Here is a 22,423-nt window from a genome sequence, read left to right as displayed (position 1 = left end):
CTTTGCAACTTGAAAGGAAAAGGACAAAATAATTTTTGAGCGTAATCCTTTGTATAAAGGAGATAATTGTAGATAATTTGGGGTATTATATTTAGAAGACAACAGTTTAACCATCAAACACATATGCCAGAGCAATGCCCTGAATGATGTTTCAAACAGAATAGCACAATTTTAAAAGTATTCTGGCCTCTACCAGCAGCCAATGGAATGAGAGACTATCAAACTTTCTTAAACCACAAACGAGTCAAAAGGATGGATTCTGAATAGTTAATTTTCTGTTCAAATATTTTGCACAAGATAGACAATATTACAGTAATCAAGTTTGGTCAAAATTAAGGCTTGTACTAATAGCCTAAATTTTTATCATGTAAAGTATCTTCGCACTTGTCATAAACTATTCATAAGCCAGAAACATCTCTTTACAAGGTCATTTACTTGAGGCTCCTATTACAGATATTGGTCGATTTCAGGAATGACTCCAACTTATAGATTAAACCAGTTAGGACCAAAGAACGTGTTTTTCAGTAATGTATCTTTATGACCAACTAAAAGAAATTTGGTCTTATCACTATTGAGTTTTAAACGGTGATTAACCATCCAAGTAGAAATCATGGTTATATAATTTTCAATCTGCGGTTTCATATCTTTGATCTTTGTTATTACCCCAAGGAAAATTGCAATTATCACAATATTTGCTTACTGGAGAACTGTGGGCTGTGCTCACTTCAGGCTTCTGCAACTTACATTAAGTAATATACATCCTTGAATATTTACGTCTCAAATTTTTACATACTTCTGTCTATATTGTCGCATCAGTCCTCAGTTTTATTTTGGCTTTCTTTCCGTCACCTAAGCTTTTTTTTCATCTGCTTTGAATGGAGAAGAGCAACTTTTTGCCTTCTCTGAATATTACAAGCAAGCACCTTTCTCTTCTCTCCTCTTGTGATCCGGCTGGATCTACATCTAAGAAAGTCTACAGTGACCTGCATCAATTGGACCAAAGGACAGCAGACAAACTGCAAACTAAAAATCTACTAAGACTTTGATATTCTGCTGAAACCCCCATTGCATTAAGCTTTCACTGGAAATTCACACAGGAGTGTGAAAAAGTAATTTGATTTATGATTCTAGCCAACAGAAATGTCTTGTTAGATGTTAGACTTTAAAGACTGTTTTACATGTTCAAGATTAAAAAGCACAAAATAGTGATTTTTCTCTGTGGATAAATAAGCAACCACTCAACCCCAGGAGAATCTCAACCGTCCAGGAGCAGGAATGTCAAAAGACTAATCTTGCAGCAAGTACTATTTGTATAATTAGCTCTTCACTATTAATTGCTACCAAAAGAAATTGACTTTGTTATACTGCATAGCCAGAGCTCGGAAATCTGTTACTTTCTTTAAGCCTAGTAAACCAAAGATCCTCATACTTTCCTCATACTTCCCAATAGTCTGGGGAAAAGGAAACTATGGTTAACCACCCTCCCACCCACCCCTCTCATCCACCTACAGGAAACAAACCCATGCTGCCAGTTAAGTAATATTATGGATGCCAATGCGATTAATGATATCCTGAGTATTTTGTTGGACTGTTCTTAAACGCTACAATTTCAAAAGTTTTTGATGAAAGTGGAGTATTCTTAGAAAAATGTGGAGTATTCTTAGAAAAAAGTGGAGTATTCTTAGAAAAATGTGGATCGATGACTATTTGCACACCACTGCTCTTTGAAAGTGGTCTAAGCAGCGTTGATGCTGTGAATTCTGATGATCCTCTTTATAAAAATACTGAAAGTGCAACAAAGAAGATTACGTAGAGTGTGACAAAAGATTCAATGACAGATGTTTTGATATACTGTCTACTCTGCTAGTATATGATATTTACATGATTAGGTGCCTGGGACTGAAGTTGTTTCCTTGATACAATTGCAGCTTTAGGTTTCACCTGGGTGTTCTATCCTATAACTCTTGTATCATATGCTACCCTTGGTGTTCTGCAAAGGGGTCAACATCCTGGTCTGGTGGCATCGATAGAATCATGGACAGATCATTTTCTAATAAAATTGTCTATAAAAGAGCTACCTAAAACAGATGGGCCTAACCAGTTGGAATGAAATTTGAGAAATCTGACTGTTAAGAGAGTTTCCAAAGGACTTGACCTACATCTATGTGGATGAAAAGATAACAATAGTTTCAGTACAGATTGGCATCAGAAGTCCTCAATTAGCAATGGCCATAGAAAAAACAGATTAAAAAAACCCAACAAAGGTGGAGAAACTAGATCCGCTACAAGGGTAAGGATAAATCAAAAAAGTAGCTTGATCAACATGACACTTACGTGGAGGCGAGTAAGAGATAATAAAACATTGTAATTGTATATTCCTTTTAATTTGTAGACTCCTGAAACAGGCGTATTTCGCCAAAACACGGCTCCGTGTCGAGTCTTTTGTGTTGCTGGGTTTTTTTTACATTGCTTTTTAAATAAAGTTTTATTATCTCTTACTCGCCATGAAAGAAGTTCCTATGCTCTGTGCACAATCCGTCCCCATGTTCATCCCTAGAACTACAGGTCCTTAAGCATCAAGGATGTAAACTTGAAAGAAAAATCACCAAAATCTCACCCAGATGAAGACTGGGCTCAACTGTAAGAAAAACGCATGTCAACGAACTGCTGGACCTTAACAATAGTCAACATATTGAACGGGCTGCAAATGTAATCAAGCAGCTATTCAAAACAGTAAACAATCTACTGCAAACCCCACAACAGAACCAGCAATGATTTTGTAGATATCGATTGAGACCTTTAATTTTAATGGCAAAATATGTGGAAGACAGTTCCATTAAGCCTCCCACCAGTTAATAAAGAGAACCCTCCCTCCTCCCCCCATGCACAGCCATGAGACTCAATCGGTTAGAGTGGAGACTAAAAAAAAAAAATCTTGAAATTCCTATAGCCAATGCCTGCCCAGCAAAAACTAATACAGCTAGTAACTTAACTTTTCATATCAAGGCACTAAAATTTGCATCGACGATTATTTGTTATTCTGAAGTCTATTGAAAACTCAATTCTTCAGTCTAGCCTTTAAGGAAATAAGCACTCTTCTGAAACTCATGGCATTGATTTTTACCTCACCCCACCTCCAACTACTCCTTGTCTATTCCAGTTAATCTTAGCCCTTTACCTTTTTCCTCCAATTCAATTATCTAGTTTGAATCAATGAGAGCCCTGTTTATAAGCTGTGCTAAAAAGATAGCGTGCCTACAACGTGGCTCAGTAAACAGGGCCCTAAGTGTTTAATTGCATCTGTTCCTAACTCAAGTTTTACTGGTCTAACATTATATGATGTATTTTACTTTCTGTTATTATATTTTCAACATGTCCATGCTTTTCTAATGTTCTGTAAGCACACTGAGTCTGAGTTCTACTCGAGGTAATGTAGGATATAAATGTCATATAAATAAAAATAAATAATAATAGTAAACAAAGGCCTCATTGAAGGGGTCACTACAATTGTTTATTTATTGGGATTTATTAACCGCCTTCATGAAGAGATTCACTCAATGCGGTGTACAGTAGGTACAGTTTAACATCAAATTTAAAATTTAGTTAACACCATAACAACTGTAAATACAATGAAAAAGCAAAACTTGAAAACAACAAATTGAAACGTAATAATAAGACTACGGTGAAACAAGGTCAAAAAAATACATATTTAACAGCACTGAAATTCAAATAAGAGATATAATACGATGCCTGCATAATATGAATGAAACATCTAATAAGAACAGAATTAGAACATTCAAATAACATTACTACGACACTAATTCTTTTCTACAATACAGCTTACCATATAGCTGAGGGGCCAAGTACAGATAGATAGATGGGGACAAGATGGGTGGTACAGAGTCAGCTGGATAAATAAATGAGTAGCTAAACTAAAGGCAAGTTTTTTGTAGTTAATCAAGATAGAAGGAACTAGTCCAAGTAACATTGTGTGTAGAAAGCTAGTCCAGGTGCAGAATGTCACCCTGTGCATTTAAAGCTTGGGAGAACAGCCAGGCTTTTACCTGCTTCCTGACGTAGAGGTAGTCTCGAATTATACAGAGCCTCTCTGGGAATAAATTCCAGAGTGTGGAGACTACTCTTAAGAAGGCTCGCTGGCAGGTACCACATCATACAATTTCTTTTGAGGGAAGGCTAACTTACTCTGGCCCAATTTTAAATTTAGTCCTGTAAGGTACTGGTAGCCAATGTAGTTTTTGCAGGAAGGGTGTGATGTGGTCACACTGTTTTCAGCCTTCTATCAGTTGTGCTGCAGCATTCTGAATTAGTTGGAGCCGAAACAAACTTTTTGGTTTGATCAGTGTACAGGGCATTACAATAGTCTAGTTGTGATGTTATCACGGCATGGACCACTGTGGTCAGACTCATCTTTCCAAGATACGGAGAGAGACTTTGTAGCTGCCGTAGAGAAAAGTTTTCAAAGGTTATTTGAATTTGTGGGATCAGAGTGAGTGAGGAGCCTAGCAGTATCCCAAGATTCCTGACCTAAGATTTTAGGGGGAGTTCAAAATACCTTTTGGGAAGTATGAAGTCAGATATTTGTCCACTTTTGTTAGGTACTGGGCTAGATGGACCACTGCTCTGACCCAGTATGGCTACTCTTATGTTCTTAAGTAATCAAAGAATCTCTGATTTTGCTTGGGTTCAGGCAGAGTTTGTTGTTGTTTGCCCGTTCCTGAGATGCAGTTAGGCAGGCAGACAGCTTACTCATAGCTGTGGGTACATCTGGTTCAATGGGCTTGAGAAGTTGAGCATCATCAGCATAGATGTAGAATTTTGTGTCCATCGACCGAAGCAGCTTAGCCAGAGGCTTGAAGTAGATATTAAATAAAATGGGAGACAGTATGGATCTTTGGTTTACTAGGCCAAAGCACATTCTTGTTTAAAACAGGTAAGAATACAGAGCTCTCTAGCTATTCAGTATAACAAAAAGCCAGTTTGCCTTTAACTCCTCTCTTGTCAAAGGGCAGCTGCCAACAACACTAAAGAGTGGTATGGTCTACTACTACTACTACTTAACATTTCTAAAGCGCTACTAGGGTTACGCAGCGCTGTACAATTTAACATGGAAGGACAGTCCCTGCTCAAAGAGCTTACAATCTAATAGACAAATGTACAGTCAATCTGATAGGTCAGACAGATTGGGGCAGCCTATATGTTCGAAAGGTTAGGTTCCGAAAGCAGCATTGAAGAGGTGAGCTTTAAGCAAGGATTTGAAGATGGGTAGGGAGGGGTCTGCTGCCCCCCCCCCACCCATTGAAAGACAGCTCCCTTGACCAGGACATGCTCAAAAACCACCACTCTAGTATCCCATTCCTGGCAACAACAAAAAAAAGCTTACAGAACAGACAGTCTGCCTTCAGCTCAATGAACTGCGTTAATGAAAGTAACTGTAGACCCAGGTCAATCTGGCTTCCGACTTGGCTACAGAACGAAGACAGTTCTTGTCCCTCCTCTTGATGCTCGCAACAGAAACGATGATGAGTTTTACAGGATTTCTCAGCAGCCTTTAATACTGTGAATTACAATATCATGCTTACAAGGCTGGCAGAAACAGGTATCAGTGGAACAGTATTTACAGGGTTAAAATCCTATTTGTCAGACAGACAACAATCAGTTCTGTCCAGTAACAGCATATCACTTTGGGCACTGAACTGCATGATACATATTGTCATCTGTTTTATTTGATGTCTACTCAAGCCTTTAGCTCAGCTGCTTCAGCTGATGGACACAAACAACTGATATGATGCTTATAACGTCAGTATGATACTATGAAACATCTTAATAGGCAGCAGAGGGGGGGGGGGGGGGGGTATGTGCAGTTGAGACAGACCATGAAGCTTGGTAGGATCAAGTTATTGGGATAAATAAGTGGGTGGCTAAATTGAAGGCAAGTATAAGGAATTTTTAGTTCCAGGGTTTTGAGGAAAGTTTGTCTGTCTAGAACTAGAGTGGAGGAGTAGCCTAGTGGTTAGTGCAGCGGACTTTGATCCTGGGGAACTGGGTTCGATTCCCACTGCAGCTCCTTGTGACTCTGGGCAAGTCACTTAACCCTCCATTGCCCCTGGTACAAAATAAGTACCTGAATATATGTAAACCGCTTTGAATGTAGTTACAAAAACCACAGAAAGGCAGCATGTCAAGTCCCAGTTCCATTTCCCTATTTGTAGATTCTACATGGGATGTTGCTTCTATTGGAGATTCTAGATGGAATGTTGCTACCATTGGAGATTCTACGTGGAATGTTGCTACTATTGGAGATTCTGTTGCTACTATTTGAGATTCTACATGGAATGTTGCTATTCCACTAGCAACATTCCATGTAGAAGCCTGCCCTTGCAGATCAGAAACAGACTCACAGAAACAGAAGCCTGCGTGGCCACATTGCTGATCTGCAGGGGCAGGCTTCTGCATGGAATGTTGCTAGTGGAGGAGTAGCCTAGTGGTTAGTGCAGCGGACTTTGATCCTGGGGAACCCACTGCAGCTCCTTGTGACTGTGGGCAAGTCACTTAACCCTCCATTGCCCCAGGTACAAAATAAGGACCTGTATATATGTAAACCGCTTTTGAATGTAGTTGCAAAATACCACAGAAAGGCGGTATATCAAGTCCCATTTCCCTTTCCGTAGCTGGCCCTGTTTTATGAGAATTTATTGCCTGAAACATTGAAGAATGAAGAGGAGTTTGAAACTTTTTTTAATATCTAAAAACCTGGCTATTTGTACAGTATTTGATCAACTGAATTGTTTAAGGTTTTTCTTTTCGTCAGCGATTAACTGTTTTTATTACATAAGAACATAAGATGAGCCATACTGGGTCAGACCAATGGTCCATCTAACCCAATATCCTGCTTCCGACAGTGGCAAATCTAGGTGACAAGCACCTGGCAGAAATCCAATTAGCAGCAACATTCCATGCTATGAATCCTGAAGCAAGCAGTGGTTTCCCACACGTCCATCTCAGTGGCCTAGTGGTTAGGGTGGTGGACTCTGGTCCTGGGGAACTGAGGAACTGAATTCAATTCCCACTTCAGGCACAGGCAGCTCCTTGTGACTCTTGGAAAGTCACTTAACCCTCCATTGCCCCATGTAAGCCGCATTGAGCCTGCCATGAGTGGGAAAGCGCAGGGTACAAATGTAACAAAAATAAAATAGATACTATTGGAGATTCTATATGGAATGTTGCTACTATTGGAGATTCTACATGGAATGTTGCTATTCCACTTGCAACATTCCATGCAGAAGGCTGCACAGGCTTCTGTTTCTGTGAGTCTGACGTCCTGCAGGTATGTGCAGGACGTCAGACTCACAGAAGCAGAAGCCTGCGCAGCCACATTGGTGATCTGCAAGGGCCGACTGGGGAACTGAGGAACTGAGTTCGATTCCCACTTCAGGCACAGGCAGCTCCTTGTGACTCTGGGCAAGTCAGTCACTTAACCCTCCATTGCCCCATGTAAGCCGCATTGAGCCTGCCATGAGTGGGAAAGCGCGGGGTACAAATGTAACTAAAATAAAAAATAAATAAATTCCCTTCAGGAACTTGTCCAAACCTTTTTAAAACCTAGATATGCTAAGAGCTGTTACCACATCCTCCAGCAGCGAGTTCCAGAGCTCAACTATTCTTGGAGTGAAAAAATTTCCTTCTATTCGTTTTAAAAGTACTTCCATGTAATTTCATTGAGTGTCCCCTGATCTTTGTACTATTTGAAAGCGTGAAAAATCGATTCACTTTTACCTATTCTACACCCTCAGGATTTTATAGACCTCAATCATATCCCCACCTCAGCCGTTTCTTTTCCATGCTGAAGAGCCCTAACCTCTTTAGCCTTTCCTCATATGGGAGGAGTTTCATTCCCTTTATCATTTTGGTTGCTCTTCTTTGAGCCTTTTCTAATTCCACTATATCTTTGAGATACGGCAACCAGAATTGAACGCAATACTCCAGGTGAGCTCACACCATGGAGCGATACAGAGGCATTATAAAATTCTTGGTCTTATTTGCATTCATTTCCTAATAATTCTTAGCACACTAAGCAGACAATTTCAGCGTACTGTCTATAATGATACCTAGATCTTTTTCTTGAGTGCTGACTCCTAAGGTGGACCTTAGCGTAAGGTAACTATGATTCAGATTATTCTTCCCAATGTGCATCACTCTGCATTTGTCCACATTAAATTTCATCTGCCATTTGGATGCCCAGCTTTCTAAGGTCTTCCTACAATCTTTCACAATCTGCATGTGTTTTGCCAACTTTGAATAGTTTTGTGTCATCTGCAAATTTAATCACCTCACTTGTTGTTCCGTTTTCCAGATACTTTATAAATATGTTAAATAGCACCAGTCCTAGTACAGATCCCTGTGGTATGCCACGATTCACCCTCCTTTATTGAGAAAAATGGCCATTTAACCCTACCCTCTGTTTTCTGTTCAGTAACCAATTCTTAAGCCACAGAAGGACATTGCCTCCTATCCCAGGAGTTTCTCATGAGGGCCTCTGTCAAAAGCTTGATGAAAATCCAGATACACTACATCAACCGGCTCATCTTTATCCACATGTTTATTTATGCCTTCAAACAAATGAAGCAAATTGTTGAGACAAGACTTCCCTTGGCTGAACCCATGCCGACTCTGTCCCATTAAACCACGTTTGTCCTGTAATTCTATTAATTATAATAGATTCCACTAGTTTCCCCAGCACTGAAAGTCAGGCTTACCGGTCTGTAATTTTCCAGTTCACCCCTGAACACTTTTTTTTTTTTTTTTTTAGAAATTGGTGTTACATTAGCCACCCTCCAATTTTCAGGTATTACGGACGATTTTAACAACAGGTTACAGATCAAATTTCATTATTTGAGTTCTTTCAGTACCCTTGGGTGTATGCCATCTGGACCAGGTGGTTTATCACTCTAACTTGTCAATTTGGCTCAGTACGTATTCAGTTCCTCCACATTGTCACCCCTGAAAACCATTTCCGGTACAGGTAGATCTCTTACCGTAAAGACCAAAAGCAAAGAATTCATTCAATCTCTCGCTATAGCCTTGTCCTCCCCGAGTGCCCCTTTATAATCTAACGGTCCCACAGATATCTTTGCAGGCTTTCTGCTTCTGATTTATCTGAAAAAGGTGTTACTATGAGTTTTTGTCTCCACACAAGTTTTTCTTCATATTCTTTTTTAGCCTTCTTTATCAGTGCTTGACACTGCTTATCTTGCTTCTTATTTTCTTCATATGAATCCTTTTTTCATTCTTTGAAGGATGCTATTTTGGCTCTAATAGCCTCTTTCACTTCACCTTTTAACCACACTGGCTGTCGGTTGCTCTTTTTTCCATCTTTGTTAATACGTGGTATACATCTGGTCTGGGCTTCCACGAGGGTATTTTTAAACAATGTCAATGCCTGATTTAAAGTCCTAACCTACGCAGCTGACCCTTTCAGCTTCTTTTTAACTATTTTCCTCATTTTGTCATAGTCACCCTTTCAAAAATTGAATGCTGCTAAAGTAGGTTTCTTTAGTGACTTCACTCCAGATACCAGCTCAGATTTGATCATGTTATGATCATGGTTTCCCAGCGGATCCAACACAGCTACCTCTCGTACCATGCCCTGCATTTCACCAAGGACTGATCTAAAATAGCTCCCCATCTTGTCAGTTCTTTAACCAGTTGCTCCAAGAAACAGTCATTTATTACATCTAAGAATTTTACCTCCCTAGCACTCTTTGATATGGAGGAGTGACCTAGTGGTTAGGGTGGTGGACTTTGGTCCTGGGGAACTGAGGAACTGAGTTCAATTCCCACTTCAGGCACAGGCAGCTCCTTGTGACTCTGGGCAAGTCACTTAACTCTCCATTGCCCCATGTAAGCCGCATGGAGCCTGCCATGAGTGGGAAAGCGCGGCGTACAAATGTAACAAAAAAAAAAAATCCAGTCAATATTGGGATAATTGAAATCACTCATTATTATAATGTTGCCCAATTTGCCAGTTTTCCTAATTTCTGTAAACACTTCTCCAACTATCTGTTCGTTCTGTTCTGGCGGACGGAAGCATAGCCCTACCAGCATACTCTCTCTCTCTTCACACATGGAATGTCTATCTACAAGGAATTCACGTTTCTATTTCATGTAGAATATTTATTTTGACTCAATTCCCTCTTTAACATAAAGTGCACCCTCCCTCCAATTTGATCCACTCTACTGTTGTGATATAATTTGTACCCTGATAACACAGTGTCCCATTGGTTGTCCTCCTTCCTCCAGGTCTCCGAGATGCCTATTATATCTACCTCTTCATTTAGTGCTATATATACCAACTCTCTTGATTCTTTGAAGCCTGAGGTTCAGACTTTCCTTCATTTCTGACTTTCACTCACTCTGAAGTTATGCTAGATTTAATTTGGAAGACTTTGCTGGACCTTGGGGAAAATGATGTTAACTCAAAATAATTCCTTACAACAGAGGGTGTTGAAATTAGAACAAGTGGATAAAGATATGGCTGATAAACAGAACGTAGGAAAAAAGACTGAGGAATACAAAAAGGATGTTAAAGACTTAAAAGCAGCACAAGCTGCTTTTATTGTGGACATAACTAATTTACGTAGGAGAAATGAAGTTCTGGTAATTTACGTCTGTTGAATTTTCCTTGTTCAACTTTGGTGATGCCAAGAGAGACGCTAAAGAAATATATAAGAGAAATTTTAAAAGTTCCTGATCAGATTCCACCTTTTACTCAGGTTTATTATCTGCCTATGTCAAAATCTTATGAGGCCCCTTAGGATGTCTCTGCTATACTCGAGAATTCAGATAGTGACTCTTTAACTAGCTCCACTCTGACTGCCACAGTGGCTTTATCTCTGGATAGTAACATAGTAACATAGTAGATGACGGCAAAAAAAGACCTGCATGGTCCATCCAGTCTGCCCAAGACAAACTCATATGTGTATACCTTACCTTGAATTTGTACCTGTCCTTTTCAGGGCACAGACCATATAAGTCTGCCCAGCAGTATTTCCCGCCTCCCATCCACCAGTCCCGCCTCCCATCACCGGCTCTGGTACAGACTGTATAAGTCTGCCCTCCCCTATCCTCGCCTCCCAACCACCACCCCCTCTTCCCCCCACCTGCTCCGCCACCCAATTTCAGCTAAGCTTCTGAGGATCCATTCCTTCTGCACAGGATACCTCTATGCATATCCCACGCATGTTTGAACTCCGTTACCGTTTTCATCTCCACCACCTCCCGCGGGAGGGCATTCCAAGCATCCACCACCCTCTCCGTGAAAAAATACTTCCTGACATCTTTCCTGAGTCTGCCCCCCTTCAATCTCATTTCATGTCCTCTCGTTCTACCACCTTCCCATCTCCGGAAAAGATTCGTTTGCGGATTAATACCTTTCAAATATTTGAACGTCTGTAACATATCACCCCTGTTCCTCTTTTCCTCCAGGGTGTACATGTTCAGGTCAGCAAGCCTCTCTTCATACGTCTTGGAATGTAAATCCTATACCATCCTCGTAGCTTTTCTTTGCACCGCTTCCATTTTTTTAACATCCTTCGCAAGATACGGCCTCCAAAACTGAACACAATACTCCAGGTGGGGCCTCACCAACGACTTATGCAGGGGCATCACCCCCTTTCTTCTGCTGGTCACACCTCTCTCTATACAGCCTAACAACCTTCTAGCTACAGCCACCGCCTTGTCACACGATTTCGTCGCCTTCAAATCCTCAGATACTATCACCCCAAGATCCCTCTCCCCATCCGTACCTATCAGACTCTCCCCGCCTAACACATACGTCTCCCTTGGATTTCTACTCCCTAAGTGCATCACTTTGCATTTCTTCGCATTGAATTTTAATTGCCAAACGTTAAGACCATTCTTCCAGCTTCTTCAGATCTTTTTTCATGTTTTCCACACCCTCCGGGGTGTCCACTCTGTTGGAAATCTTGGTGTCATCCGCATGGTTGACATGGTTGTTAAATCTTTTTTTTTTTTGAACAAAGAGAGGAACTATTTCATGGACAAAAAATAAGAATATTTCCTGATGTCTCACGTGATACACAGAGGAGTAAGTGGCAATTTATGTTGTTGAAACCTGGTACGACCCAGTTGGATGCCACTTTTTTCCTTAAGTATCCTAGTAAACGTGTAGTCCGATATCAATGTGTAGTCCGATATCGAGCTTCTAAATGTTTTTTTTTTTTAATCCTATTCAGCTTACTGCTTTTCTTGTGACTAAAGAGATTGCCGCTTCACCTTTAGCTGTTAAGAGAGGGGATATATAAGCTGTCTAGTTTAGGTATTTAGGTCTCTGATAGTCGGTCTATTTTTCTTGTTTTCCTTTTCTAAGTTTCATTGTAAGCCTCTGAAATTTAAATCTTGGATTCCAAGACTTGAGTAGTTTACTTGCTTTATATAGTTTTTGAATAATTTTCCTCATGCAGAAATGCTTATATTTACTTTGCTGTACAAGTGATTACTGCTTGGTTAATGATGTAAAATCTTATAAATACACACACACACTCCAAGTCTACCATCTTATTTTTAAGGCTTCTAGAATTTACATATAGACACTTCAAATTGTGTTTTTTCCTAACATCTACAAGCTGCTTTTTGCATATGCTTGTATTATCAGTTTTGTGTTTTATATTACAGTTTTTGTATTGCATCTTATGTGATTTTATTGTTTTCCACCTTGGACAGGCTGTTGACTGGTAGTTGGTGGAATATAAGTAATATTAAATAGAGAGAAATAGATTTATATTACTATAGAAGTCTCCAAGCCTGCATATAACAGCACCGAGTAGCAAATAGTACAGTAAACAAACATAGCAGTTTACAGTCCTCACCAGAGTCTCTTAACTCCAGCAAATATAAGGTGCTACCTCTCTTCTCAGAAGCAGCTTCTCTTCAGCAAACCCATTAGTACTCACCTCGCAATACAACACGAACAAATTCACCACCATGAACGCACCAAAACTGACTCTTCCAATTTCGGACACCCTAAAAATTCTTGGAGTCACTATTGATCGACACCTAACACTTGAGAACCATGCGAAAAACACAACCAAGAAGATGTTCCACTCAATGTGGAAATTAAAAAGAGTAAGATCTTATTTCCCAAGGTCCGTCTTTAGTACAATCATTAGTACTAAGTCACCTAGACTACTGCAACGCACTCTACGCTGGTTGCAAAGAACAAAATCAAGAAACTACAAACAGCTCAGAACACTGCAGCTAGACTAATATTCGGAAAAAAAAAATATGAAAGTGCTAAACCCCTACGAGAAAAGTTACACTGGCTCCCACTTAAAGAACGCATCACGTTCAAAATATGCACCCTAACTCATAAAATCATTCGTGGAGGCGCCCCAACCTACATGTCAGACCTGACAGACCTACCATCCAGGAATGCTAAAAGTCATCCCGCACATTCCTTAATCTGTATTTCCCCAACTGCAAAAGGTCTAAAGTACAAAACAACACATGCATCAACCTTTTCTTACCTGAGCACACAATTCTGGAACGCGCTACCACGCAACTTAAAAACGACCTACGAATTAATTAATTTCCACAAACTTCTGAAGACCCATCTCTTTAACAAGACATACCACAAAGAACAAATATGAACTCCTATACATTCACCCAGAATTGTCTTATAATATTTGATTGTTAATCTACTACTATGTTCTGTTATTATCATGACACCCAAGATCCTTCTGTAATACCAAATGTATATTTTCTTATGTAATTCCACTATTCATGATATATTGTAAGCCACATTGAGCCTGCAAAGAGGTGGGAAAATGTGGGATACAAATGCAATAAATAAATAAATAAATGAAGACAAGACACAAGATCCAGACCACCAAAGGCCCAGCAGATGGGCACTAAGCCAAAATAAGCCAGAATCTTGGGACAGGTAGCAAAGTGGCAGCATCAGGTTCCAGCAGCAGCCAAACAAGAAGCGAGGAACAGACAGCAGCACATCGGGGCAGCTAGAACTCCAGCAATCAATTGTTAAAAACTGAGGAGAAGGGCATTTAATCAATGCTCTAGGAGAAACAGCAGCACTGCCTCTTTGGTTCCAGCATCTAAGCACTGAATCACTGTCCACCCAAACAAGACAAGCCCAACTGGGAAGTAACAGCAGGAGACACTATCAGATTATTTTGGATTCTTATCTGCCTTGTACTGGTTTGCGAGCTAAGTAGAATATAAATGACATAGTAAAAATTCAATTAACAGTACCCCCGAGTCAGGCTTTTGGGCACAAAGGGAGCAGTGTGGCAACATTTCCCACTACAGCACATTCAAGCTTCAATGCAACACTAGGTCCTACTTCCCACATGTTCCCTCAAGTTCACGTGCAGCAAGGAGCTAGAAGCCAGCCTTATGGAGCAAGAGACCAGATGGTTTTTAGCCTGTTCCTTCGTAAATGGCATTAGAAGGACAGAGCTCCACATGTCAGGTGTTCAGCGCCGCGTGCGTCTGGTAGCGCTATACAAATGTTAATAATAATAATAATACCTTATCTCAGACCACAGGCATATGATGGTCAGACTGCAGAATGGAAATATAGCCCATTTTCTCAAAGGATGCCCCAGGTGTCCCCTTTCTTACCTATTCCTTATCCCTGCTGGCCCATAGCAGCAATGCCTCACACCACAGCAGGCACTTCAAGCAGGAACAGGTCATGCATCTTCAGTACAGAACAAATTGCCTAGAAAGTAACATGCAGAAGGGCATCAGTCCATGGGTCAAACTCAGGAAGCAGTGCAAGAGCAAGCAATGAAGCCTTACAAAATACACTATAAAGGAACACAATGAATGATGCATACACATTCCCCATTGTTAAGGTGTGATCAGTGAAATGAGAATATTGCCTATATTGTATCTGGGGACACACAAGAATATAGACATAAGTGTATGGGTCATAAAAGGTATCAAAGATTGAATTAGCAGGTCCTCTATCCTCTACAGACTCCGATAGTGTACAGGGACATTCCAGCACCGACTAGCTCAAGCTGTGGGAAAGTGTACAGAAGGCACTGAGAAAAAGTAAGGAAACAAATATGCAAATATTTTTAGGCTACTGGAGAGGTGGAATAAGGAAAAGGGAAACGGGAAAAAGAAAACAAGACCTTTAGTAAGGAGAATACATACCACAAAACATTAACTGGATGCGTTTTTGAGAATGATGAGCATTACTGGTCAGATAAATACTGGCCAGGGTTATCTTAACACACAAGCTAACAATATTAGAGGTTTATTGTGAGTACGATGGGTGTGCAGTGCTCAGTTATAACGAGTATGTCAGGAACACGATGGAAGAGAAACTACACATCTGGAGGGGGAGGGGGGGGACATTAGCCTGTGGTTAAAACACAACACAAGTTAAGTTTATGAGAGAAGCGGACCACATCAATACAAAGGGGACAGACTGGATCAGTCGTTACAGTGGAATAATGTGTCCATTACTAACAGGCTCATTTTCGAAAGAGATGGACATCCAAAAAGTGACATAAATCAGCACTTGGACATCCATCTCTCAGAGACCTCCAAATCGGTATAATCAAAACCCGATTTTGGGTGTCTAACTAAAGACTGTTGCAAGGACGTCCAAATTTCAAGGGGGCGTATCGGAGGCGTGGTGAAGCCGGGACTTGGGCGTTCCTAAGACTTAGACGTCTTTCACCCATAATGGAAAAAAGCAGAGACGTCCATGAGTAAAATTTGGACGTTTTTACCCAGGCCTGGTTTTATTACGAATAATGACAAAATACAAACCAGATACTATAAAAACGTGGTTACCATAATGAAGGTGGTAGCTTGATTACACATTCAATTTAATTTCAATACCGTGGAAACTAACTCTCACATCTATAATCTAATATTTATTTTTCGAGGGTTCTCAGAGTATTGACTCACCCAAGAATAACCGTATAACTTACAGTCTCTACGGGTGGTTGAGCATCTCAATCACTGAACCCCTCCGTGGTTTTTTAAATGTATATTTTTTTGTTTATATCGTGACTTCACCAAACCACTCTTAAGTGCTCTAATCATGTGAGAGTAAGTTACTCTACCACGGTAATAAAAATTAATAAAGGTATAAATATCAAGTGTCAAGCTAACACCTACTGTTCCACTATTCCTCCATGGAGACTAAAGCTTGGACCCGATACTAATCTTTCTTCGCATAAATTGTACATAGGAATAAAGAGAGACACTTATCTTATTCCTTCAGTTGTCTCGCCTTAAAATCAGGGACGCTGGGTCGCCATGATGTCATCAATGGAAGCGCCACAGCGTCTCTCACCAGCATGAGCTCTATCTATTTGCTCCTTTTCAAACTGTATATTCCATGAAGTATCCAAAGTCCGCTAAACTTTCAACTGATCAGTGAGGACTTGTATCATGCTGTCCAGAGAAAGCAACGATACTTACCTGTAGCAGTTATTCTCTGAGGACAGCAGGCCATCAAGTCTCACAAGTGGTTGACATCATCCATGTTGCCCAGTGCAGAATGCTTTTGTGGCATAGTATAACTTTAAGAGCAGGCAACAAGCACCCCCACCGCAAGAGCGCGGGACCATCTGAAAACACTGACGTCACTGCAGCCACTCAGACACTGGTTCGTAAGTTCATGGTGGTGAAGCCACAACACTCACCATGTCTCCATGCCCCGCCCTCATGTCAAACGTGATGACGTCGAGGGCGGAACAATTACAAAACAATGAAAATGAACGAACGAGCGTGTTTCCCTACTCCTCCCCTTCCAACGAATCGCTGCAGACTGCCTAACAAACAAAAGCAGCTGAAGACGTGCCCAACCGAAGCCATCTCTCTCTGCCCATGTCTCCTAGCCCCGCCCTCACATCAAACGTTATGACGTCGAGGGCGGAGACATGGCCAGAGATAGATGGCTTCAACCGACGAACCCCACAGTCACCACCGACTAAAATCGTGCCAGCTACCCTCCAACCACCCCTCCACAAATGGCCCCGCCACAATTGCGGTCGTCGTTCGACAAAGTGGTGAGTTACAGGGGAGTGGGAGAGGAGAGGGAGGACAGCCTCGAACTCGGAGGGAACAAAAGGAGGGCGTGGAACTCGGAGGACAGAGAGGGAGACAGCAACGGAGGGAGGGGGGAACCCTTGCTAGCGCCCGTTTCATTTCAGGCAGAAACGGGCCTTTTTTACTAGTAGCTATATAAAGACAACTCCAAGGGGAGATGGGAGGGTATGTGAGATTGGACGGCCTGTTGTTCTAGGAGAATACCTGCTACAGGTAAGCACTGTCTCGAGGACAAGCAGGCCAGACAATTTCTCACATGTGGGAATCCCTATCTACTAGGCTCACCGAAAACAGCAGGACAATTGGAACACACAAAGGCGAATGCAAAATATTAATTAACCTGAAACTATATACAAACTGTGTGAGAGTGTAGCCTGAAACAGAACAAGATGGGCCTAGGAGAGTGGAGTTGGATTCTAGACCCCAAATTCTGCAGAACTGTCTGTCCAAATCGAATATTGTGTCGGGTATCAACCTCAAGACAATAGTAAGATGTGAATGTATGGACTGAAGACCGCGTTGCAACCTTGCAAATTTCTTCTATAAAGGCTGACATCAAGTGGGCTACAGACACCGCCATGGCTCTGACATTATGAGCCTTCACATGACCCTTAAGAGTCAGCTGAACCTAGGTATAAGTGAAAGAAATGCATCTACCAACCAACTGGAGATGTGCATTTCCTGATGGTGACCCCCATTCTGTTGGGATAAAAAAAAAAAAAAGCTGGGTGGACAGTTTATAGGGCCTAGTCTGCTCCAGGTTAAAAAAAAAAAAAAAAAACCAATGCTCGCTTGCAGTCCAAGGTCTGCAGTGTGCTTTTGCCAGGATGGGCGTGAGACCTGGGCAACAAATTGTGGGAAAGACAACAGATCGATTCAGATGGAATTCCGACACAAATTTAGGCAGGAACTTAGGGTGAGTGCGGAGAACTACTCAGTTATTATGAAATTTTGTTTAAGGTGGATCTGTTACTAAGGCCTGAAGCTCACTGACCCTGCGAGCTGAAGTAACAGCCACCAAAAATAAGACCCATATGATCAAGTACTTCAGATGACAGGAATCAAGTGGCTCAAAAGGAGCTTTCATCAGCTGGGTAAGGATGCTGTTGAGGTCCCATTACACAAACGGAGATTCGATAGGGGGCTTTGTCAACAGCAAACCTCTCATGAGGTGAACAACTAGAGGCTGTCCAGAGATGAACTTACCTTCCACATGGTGTTGGTAAGCACTAATTATACTGAGGTGGACCCTTATTGAGTTGGTCTTATGACCAGACTCAGAGTGGTGTAGAAGGTTTTCAAGCAGTGTCTGTGTAAGGCAAGAAAGAGGATTTATAGCCTTGCCCTCACACCGGATGGCAAACCTGGTGGACGTTTTCCTGGAAGCCAACAAGACCCTGGAGACACCCTCAGGAAGATGCAAGGAAGCAAATTCTAAGCTCTCAACATCCAGGCTGTGAGGGCCAGGGACTGGAGGATGGGATGTAGAAAAGAGCCCTCGTTCTGCTTTATGAGGGTCAGAAAACACTCCAATCTCCAAAGTTCTTTGGAGGATAACTCCATAAGTACGTAAGTATTGACATACCGGGATAGACCAAAGGTCCATCAGCATCCTGTTTCCAACAGTGGCCAATCCAGGTCACAAATACCTGGCAAGATTCCAAAAAAGTACAAAACATTGTATGCTGCTTATCCCAGAAATAAGCAGTGGATTTTCCCCAAGTCCATTTTTAATAATGATGGTCTTTTCCTTTAGGAAGCCGTCCAAACCTCGAGAGGCCACCTTAGTAATTCCCTTCTCTCTTATTTGTCCTGTTTGTCTGTCCAAATTAGAATGTAAGCTCTGTCGTGCAGGGACTGTCTCTTTATGTCCAGTGTATAGTGCTGCATTGTGTCTAGTAGCGCTACAAAAATGGTAAGTAGTAGTAGTAGGCAGCAGATAAAGACTCGTATGGTCCATCCAGTCTGCCAAACAAGGTGGCCAGAATTGTACCTGCCACTCCATGCAGTTCAAAAACCTGCACTACACATTTCTTGATCACATAATTCCCACCTACTAGGCTGTAAGCCAGACCAGAATCAAAAAGACATTATTACAAGTACATGATTAGAAAAGATTCCATTTCTTACGGGCATGCCAACCTGTTCTTGTACAATATGCAAATTGTTTCAGTTCAAGTATAAAATGCAAGCTACGTCTCTGGTGGCCAAAATAATAATGAAACAGAAAAATATATCAACGTCCATAATTTCATATAACTACATGATCTTCCTTTCAGCCACTGTTTTGTGAGAAATTCTAGCTAACACACCAGCTATTGACTTTTTTTTTCCCTTCGACAAACTAGCAGTAAGCAGTGCCAAGTACTGCACCTGCTGCAGGGGAAGGTGTGGAGAAGCAAAGTGGGTACATTTTAGCACCATGCTCTCGTGTGGTTTTTAGCTGTTAATTCCTGTTTCAGGTTTTGTTCTTATCTTTTTACCAGAAGAAGAAAAAAAATAGATGTAGTTTTATAGCCGGCTGCAGAAGTTACTGAGCTAATCGTGAGGATTTTAAGACACAGAATGATAGTTGGAATAGGACTTCAGAACAAAATTAAAATGTTATTTTGATAAGCATGCACTGTAACGACAATGCCACTGAACTGGTTAGACCAGTGTGGTTCCCAGCCTGTGGTCTGTAAAGCCGTCACGAGGGGCCTACAGAAAAGACAAAAATTGCATGAGACTAACAACCTGCAGCAGCCAAGCAGAAAGAAGCAGTAGGGTCCTGCATGGCCTCCAACAGCTGCAGGGACGTGGGTCTGAAGCAGGAGGTGCCGTAGCCCACGGTGTCAGGTACAGCCTGCACTGCAACAACAATAGGTGGAAAGAAAAATGTGTATGTGAGGCACAAAGAAAGCATGAGCCACTCTAGTGGGGATGAAGTGGGATCCTTGAATATTCTGGAAACTGCTATGTGATCCACACTGCCAGAAAAGGCAGGGAACCGCCAGTGGCGTTATGCTCACATTAGCCCTCTCCTCAAGTCACTTCACTGGCTTCCTATCCGTTTCCGCATACAGTTCAAACTCCTCTTATTGACCTACAAGTGCATTCACTCTGCAGCTCCTCAGTACCTCTCCACTCTCATCTCTCCCTACATTCCTCCCCAGGAACTCCGTTGACTGGGTAAATCTCTCTTAACTGCACCCTTCTCCTCCACTGCTAACTCCAGACTCCGTTCCTTTTATCTTGCTGCACCATATGCCTGGAATAGACTTCCTGAGCCAGTCCGTCAAGCTCCATCTCTGACCGTCTTCAAATCTAAGCTAAAAGTCCACCTTTTTGATGCTGCTTTTAACTCCTAACCCTTATTCACTTGTTCAGAACCCTTATTTTATCATTCTCACTTTAATAGTCCCTTATCCCTTATTTGTCCTGTTTGTCTGTCCTAATTAGATTGTAAGCTCTGTCGAGCAGGGACTGTCTCTTCATGGTCAGGTGTACAGCGCTGAGTACGTCTAGTAGTGCTATAGAAATGATAAGTAGTAGTAGTAGAACCCCTGCATTTGACCAGGTTTTTGAAAGACAAGAAAAGGCAGGTGATAAAGTGCACTTTAAGAGCATCCAATCCGTTATTAGCTTTTATTTAACTCTGTTGTATGTTCAAGTCTCCGAATCTGGCTTGCAGATTTGTTAGCAATGTGCCACCGACATCACAATATCTATGCTGTTCTACACGCTCACTATAAAATACCTTACCTGTTTCTATTTGAGCAGAGTAGTCAAACAAAATTAAAAATTCTTTTAACAAACACTTATTTTTTAAGATTGCTTTTCCAGGTCAGATCTCAGAGGAGTAAGGATAACTTCCTGCAGTTCGCTTGAACAGCAGGGATTATGTTTAAATGTTTATGTATGAATGCTATTTGTTGTTATGGATGATTGTCTCTTTCCTATCTAATCTGATGGCATTCTTTTAATTATTGGATTAATCTGATTTTATTTATTGTAAACTACCTAGATAAGTTAGGCAGTATATCAGGTTTTAATAAATAAACCTGGCAGTGCAGTGGAGCACATTCCAACCCTCACAAGAACATAAGAATAGCCAGACTGGGTCAGACCAGTGGTCCATCAAGCCCAATACCCTGCTTCCAACAGTGGCCAATCCAGGTCACAAGTACCTGGCAGAAAACCCAAAGAGTAGCAACAACATTTCCACATCTCTGCCACATTAATATGCTCAAGAAACTCAGAAGTGGTACCAAAGGGAATGTTTAAATTGAAACTTTTTTTTTAATCATCTTGTACACAAACACGATTTTGATTTAGAACTTTACAGAACTGTGCTTTAAAAAAAGAGGCCTAACCAAGACAAAAATGCACAGCCTATCTTCCTTCGAAAGAAAGAGATGCCATTCTTTCGAGAGTCAAGTTACTAAATCACAACCCATAAAGAAATAGCTATCAATGTTTGAAAACTCATGTATGCATCTTCTCTCTTCTTAAGAAACCTAAAAGTTATGGCTTGCACGATGTGAGGACAGCACAACGGTATAGTTTTTTAATGTTTATTAATATTAAACATTTTTAATTCAAGAGAATTAGACTGGTAACTATATCCTCATACTTTTATTTTTGTTCCAGAAAAGCGGGTACCCCAATTGCAGCCGTGTCCTTCTATTCCCTTATTAAAAACAATTTTCTTTTCAAGCAAACACCACGCATTTCCTCTCTTTAAAGAATGGAAATAGGACAATAATAAAATAAATTTCTTACCAGAATGGAAAGATGAATTCTTTTCAGCATCAAACCCAGCAGAAGAAATGAATTATGATTTCCAAAACTAACTGATGAATGTCAGTTTTTTTTCCTTGCTGTCTTTTTGTAAACTTTACACCTTAAAAAGAAAAAAGTTGACAAGGGAAGCATGTTGATATTTGAAACAGTAGAGAATAAACATCTTGACAGAAATGACAGAAAAGTATGTCTAATTTTAAAAAGTATATTAAAAAGTACATAAGTATTTTCAGTAATGGGCAGTAATATTACCGGTAATATATTATATTTAAAAGTAACAATTTTAACAATTATTTTCATGCAAATATAATAATCACTTTACTTCCAAGTTTATTGTTATTTACTATCCTGCCATATGGAGATACCATCTGGTTTATAATATTTAATCTAAAAAACAAAATAAAAGTGAATATGATACAAAACAGATAGTGTGTGTGTGGGGGGGGGGCGTGGGTAGAACTTCACTGATAGAGAAGAAACAGAGATGGGTGCTCGTGTCGTT

The 22,423-nt window shown here is 40.9% G+C and overlaps 1 protein-coding gene across 1 annotated transcript in view; it reads right to left on the bottom strand.

Moving 5' to 3' along the window:
* The window catches only part of MEF2A (myocyte enhancer factor 2A), a 297,626-nt gene that overhangs the window by 251,010 nt on the left and 24,193 nt on the right, over positions 1–22,423 (bottom strand). The window contains 2 exon segments of the mRNA XM_030189732.1: positions 14,680–14,779; positions 21,901–22,021. The gene's annotated coding sequence lies outside the window, so the exon portion shown is untranslated.

This window comes from Microcaecilia unicolor, chromosome 1 (genome assembly GCF_901765095.1).
Source record: "Microcaecilia unicolor chromosome 1, aMicUni1.1, whole genome shotgun sequence".
Lineage (NCBI taxonomy): Eukaryota > Metazoa > Chordata > Amphibia > Gymnophiona > Siphonopidae > Microcaecilia > Microcaecilia unicolor.
Note: the sequence above shows the minus strand (reverse complement) of the source record. Positions and strands in the feature narration are given on the sequence as shown.